Genomic DNA, 6000 nt, shown 5'->3' on the forward strand with positions numbered 1-6000 from the left:
TGGTTACATTAGTGAAGGAAGAGCTGAAAGAAAAACACAAGGCAGAAAGTAGCATCACTGGGGATCTTCTACCATCCTAGATGAGAGGGAGAGTGTGACATTACCTACCCTCTGGGCCAGCGTGGTGGACACAGGCATCGAGGAGATGGTGCTCTGCACAGAAAAAGAGAAGCCCTTGGGCAGCCCAATGCTGCAGGTGCTTAATAACTGCTAAACCTGAAACATATAAGAAAAAAAAAAAAAGAAGGAGGAAGTATGTAAAAAGGAGAAGCAGGGTAGGGAATGGTCAGGGAGATGGGGAGTAGGGAACATTTCTGGATGAGTTATTAAAGAAAAGCAAATCCATGTAATACAAACTAAAACAACATTTTACTAATCATTTCAGAAAATGCTAATCTATCTATCTACCTATCAATCAAAAAATCCAAAATCTGTCTCTTAAAAAAGATTAATTAAACTGTCAAATGTATAGTACTCATATAAAAAAGGCATGGGGAATTCTAATTAAGAATTTAGGACCAAGAATTAAAAAATCAAATGCACATGCCCTCAGAAATTAATGTAAGTAAGAGGATTTTTTTCAAAAATTGTATGCTGATACAGATCACAATTTAGATGAAATGAACAAATTTCTTAAAATGTACTGGACAAAAGCTGACAAAAACAGATGATATTAGTGTTATTTTTATTAAAGAAAATTGAACCATTATTTTAAAACAAAGAAAAAACCTCATAAAAATTCAATGATATATACCAGTGAATCCATCTAAACATTTAGACAGAAATACAAACTTAGACAAAGTCTTCCAGAGAATGGAAAAGGGAAGTAATAATTCCGAATGTATAAATTTTATATCTTGGTCTGACAAAGGCTTTACAAGAAATACAAACTATGATACAGACTCTCATGTAACATAGATGCAGCATTTCTAAACAAGTTACTAGCTCATCAAATTTAGTTACAGATTAAGGCCAAAGATGCCATGTTCAAATGGAATTTTTTCTAGAAACAGTAACTTAACATTGGAGAGTAGAATGAATATAAATCACCACAAAAACAGGAATAAACAACTGATATAATTCATTGTCGGTTCATAATTTAAAAAAAAAGGTTCAATCAATGAATCAAAAAGAATAGTGAGCTTTAATAATCTAAGAAAAATGCCTATAAAATCTTACTGCCAAGTATCATATTTAATGGAGAATTTGAAAGCTTGTATATGGAGTGTGGGTGACAGGAGGGTATTGCTATCACCAACCAGGTTCACCACTGTTCTGGATGTCTCTGTCATAGCAACTAGACAAGAAAAGAGTCATAAAAAATAAATCATGCATGAACTAGCAAGAATTAAATCTACCATAATTTATAATGTATTATATTACACAGAGCTACAATAATTTGTAAAATTATGGTGCTTGTGTCATTTTATTATATCACATGCTTGTGTGGTTATAAAACTTCCCCAAATCCATAAACTATTAGTTAGGGAAACTAGAAAGAAATTTAATCAAGTCTATTCCTACAAATAACAAAAGTAGGAAATAAAATTCCAAATATATTTAAATCTTACTAAAATATCAAATATATAGAAATAATCTAAGGAAATATGTACAAATGAGTGAATATAAAAAAAAAAACAGGGTCTCACTGAATTGCTGATGCTGCCTTTGAACTAAAGATCCTCTTGCCGCAGCCTGCCAATCTTCTGGGAATACAGGTGTGAGCCACCACAACTGGCAGCTTGAGAGAATTTTTTTAAAATTTGTTTTAATTAGTTACACCTGACAGTACAATGATTTTCAGAGAATTTTTTAAAAATAAACGCTAACAAAGGGATATCCCATATCCGTGGAGTAGAAGACACAATGTGGTAATTTTCCTTAAATAGACCATTCTAATATAGGCTCAAATAGAGTTTTTGTTCACTTATTTGCATGTGTTTGGATATTGAGAAGTTGATTCTAAAATCTGTATGTGTGGCTGAGTCTCCTAAAAGAGGCTTTATAACCAAGAGTAAGGTACTGATCACAGCCCATAAGAATTAGTACTGCATTCATTTAGCCTTATCACCCCAATTTTTTCAATACCCAAAAAGCACAAACAAAACAGCTCTCACACTGTGGGGAACAATATTTGTAGAAGAGAAAAATTTCTAGTAAGATTTTGGCATAAATATCTGTCTTAACAATCTTTGTGAGTTTTTTGCTCCTTCAAACCAAGAGCCTGAGCTCCTTGAGAGCATGGTGATCTGATAGTCTGCAGTGGATTTACATTTTCAATAATTACAATTTCATTGCTCACACATTCCCTACCATATGAAACTGTTTTTAGGATCAAAGAGTGTTAAGCCCCATTTCATTTCTCAGAGAAAACAGAAAACCTTAGTACACCTACTAAGTTTCCCCCCAAGTCAAGGGTCATTCACTTCATCCACTTCCCTGTCACACCTTCTCCAAATTGGGTTTCTTGAGTATATCTAAAACAGTTGCAGTTTAAAACTTTTTGAGTTAGAAGAACCTGCAACAAGGGCATATTGGAAGGTACAATGTGGTAGACTATGTTCCAAAGAAGCTGAGCCATAACATACTTTCCATTCTGAAAAGCCTATGACTGCACATTTGTATTGTTTCCATTAAGCATATTAATAATAGCAGGTTGATTGTTGACCTTAGTGTCTAGTTTTCCAAAAATCTTTTAGTCAAAAGTTTCATTCAGTGGCTGAAATGCAGATGACCAGGTGAGTCTGAGTGGGGCTATTTTTCCTAAACAAGTGTTCAGGGGGATCCAACATGGCTGCCGGCGAGGAAGCAGCGACTCCAAGGTCTCCACTTTAACGGGATAAGAAAGACCCACCTGGACAGCTGCAGCCTACATACGGAGGAACTCCTAGCATAATTCCCTTTAGAGGAGAGCAGCCGTGATCTGGTAGGTTTATTGGAAGTGACAGTTTGTCCCAGAGAAGTGGATCTTGGGCGGCCACTCGGGCACAGAGGTCTAGTCCGCAGACATTAGCCACTCCGGCAAGGGGCTCCCCCGGGAGGCCTAGCTCTCGCTTTGCAAGCAGCCACCCCACCTGTCCGGTTCCTAACCACGCGGCCACAGATAACCGGCTCCACAGGTGGCAACGCGGCGGGTGCAGAAGTCAAGTCCCGGAGCCAGCAACTGCTTTTGCAAGCGGCGTTCACCCTGAGCGGCTTGGGCCGCCCCGCCCGAACCCGCAGTGGGCCTCCGCCATCCGGGCTCCCCCGGAAGGCATAGCGCTCACTCTGGGAGCAGCTGCTTCTCCCTCCGGGTCCCTAACCACACGGCCACAGCTAACCGGCTCCACAGGTGGCACCGCGGCGGGTGCAGAAGTAAAGTCCCGGAGCCAGCAACCGCTTTTGCAAGCTGCAGTCACCCTGAGCGGCTTGGGCCGCCCCGCCCGAACCCGTAGTCGGCCGCCGCCAATTTCCAGCGAAATCGAGGGGCTCCAGACAGATTTCCATCATGCAAAGTTCGACTGCGGGAGCTCCTTTTCTCCGCACGGAGGGGCGCATAGCCTGATAGGCAATCGCCCTGCGGCTGGAGTCTGTGGCGCGCACTGGGGAGCTGCAAGGTGCCGGAGCGGGGGGAGCAAAGATACCTGCAGCCCACTGGAAAGACAGGCCAGGGGGTAAATTTCAAAAACACAACAGTTGCACCAAGCAGAAAGAAACGCAAGCAGTATGAAAAGACAAGGAAAGAAAGGACTACAAGCTATGCAGGTCAACTCAACATTAGAAGAGGTAATAGCTGCAACTGATGGAATGTCAGATAAAGAGTTCAGGATATACATGCTTCAGATTATCTGGAGTCTCAAGGAAGACATGAGACAGCAAAATCAGACAATGAAAGATCACATTGACAAACAAATCCAGGAAGTAAAAGATCAATTTCACAGGGAGATAGAGGTAATAAAAAACAAACAAATAGAAATCCTAGAAATGCAGGAAACAATAAACCAACTTAAAAACTCAATTGAGAATACTACCAGCAGAGTAGATCACTTAGAAGAGAGAACATCAGACAATGAAGACAAAGTATTTCAACTGGAAAAGAACATAGACAGCTCAGCAAGTCTGCTAAGAAACCATGAGCAGAACATCCAAGAAATATGGGACAATATCAAAAGACCAAATTTAAGAGTCATTGGGATACAAGAAGGCACAGAGCTCCAAACCAAAGGAATAAACAGTCTATTCAGTGAAATAATACGAGAAAACTTCCCAGATTTGAAGAATGAGACAGAATCCCAAATCCTAGAAGCCTACGGGACACCGAATATGCAAAATCATAAGAGATCCACACCTAGACACATTATAATGAAGATGTCCAACATACAGAATAAGGAGAGAATTTTAAAAGCTGCAAGAGAAAGAAAGCAGATTACATTTAGGGGTAAACCAATCAGGATAACAGCTGATCTCTCGACACAGACTCTGAAAGCTAGAAGATCCTGGAATAACATATTTCAAACACTGAGAGAAAATGGGTTCCAACCAAGAATCGTGTATCCAGCGAAATTAAGCTTCAGGATAGAAGATGAAATTAAAACCTTCCACGATAAACAAAAGTTAAAAGAATTCGCAGCTAGAAAACCATCTCTTCAAAAAATCCTTGGCAAAATATTACAGGAAGAGGAAATGGAAAATAACATTGAAAACCAACAATGGGAGGTAGGACAGTAAAGGGGGGAAAGTAGTCAAAGAGGATAACAAATCAGGTTTAGTAACATCAATAAATAAATATGGCTAGAAGAACAAACCATATCTCAATAATAACCCTAAATGTTAATGGCTTAAACTCACCAATCAAGAGACACAGGCTAGCAGAATGGATCACAAAACAAGACCCAACAATATGCTGCCTACAGGAGATGCATCTGATAGGAAAAGATATTCATAGACTGAAGGTGAAAGGTTGGGAAAAATCATACCACTCATATGGACTGTGGAAACAAGCAGGAGTGGCCATACTCATATCTAATAAAATAGATTTCAAACCAAAGTTAATCAAAAGGGATAAAGAAGGACACGTCATACTGCTCAAGGGAACCATACACCAACAAGACATAACAATCATAAATATATATGCCCCAAATAATGGCGCAGCTGTGTTCATCAAGCAAACTCTTCTCAAGTTTAAGAGTCTAATAGACCACCATACAATAATCATGGGAGACTTCAACACACCTCTCTCACCACTGGACAGATCTTCCAAACAAAAGTTAAATAAGGAAACTATAGAACTCAATAACACAATTAACAATCTAGACTTAATTGACATATATAGACTATACTACCCAACATCAAGTAGTTACACTTTTTTCTCAGCAGCACATGGAACCTTCTCAAAAATAGACCATATATTATGTCACAGGGCAACTCTTAGACAGTATAAAGCGGTAGAGATAACACCATGCATCTTATCTGATCACAATGGAATGAAACTGAAATTCAATGATAAAAGTAGGAAGGAAAAATCAAGCATCACTTGGAGAATGAACAATAGGTTGCTGAATGATCAATGGGTTTTAGAAGACATCAAGGAGGAAATTAAAAACTTCCTAGAGTTAAATGAAAACACAGACACAACATATCGGAACCTATGGGACACATTGAAAGCAGTTCTAAGAGGAAAATTCATTGCTTGGAGTTCATTCCTCAAAAAAAGAAAAAACCAACAAATAACTGATCTCATACTTCATCTCAAAATCCTAGAAAAAGAAGAGCAAAACAACAGCAAAAGAAGTAGAAGGCAAGAAATTATTAAAATCAGAGCTGAAATTAATGAAATTGAAACAAAAGAAACAATTGAAAAAATTGACAAAACTAAAAGTTGGTTCTTTGAAAAAATAAATAAAATTGACAGACCCTTGGCCATGCTAACAAAGAGAAGAAGAGAGAGTACCCAAATTACTAGCATACGGGATGAAAAAGGCAATATCACAACAGACACTTCAGAAATACAGAAGATAATCA

This window comes from Urocitellus parryii, chromosome 4, assembly GCF_045843805.1.
Source record: "Urocitellus parryii isolate mUroPar1 chromosome 4, mUroPar1.hap1, whole genome shotgun sequence".
Classification (NCBI taxonomy): domain Eukaryota; kingdom Metazoa; phylum Chordata; class Mammalia; order Rodentia; family Sciuridae; genus Urocitellus; species Urocitellus parryii.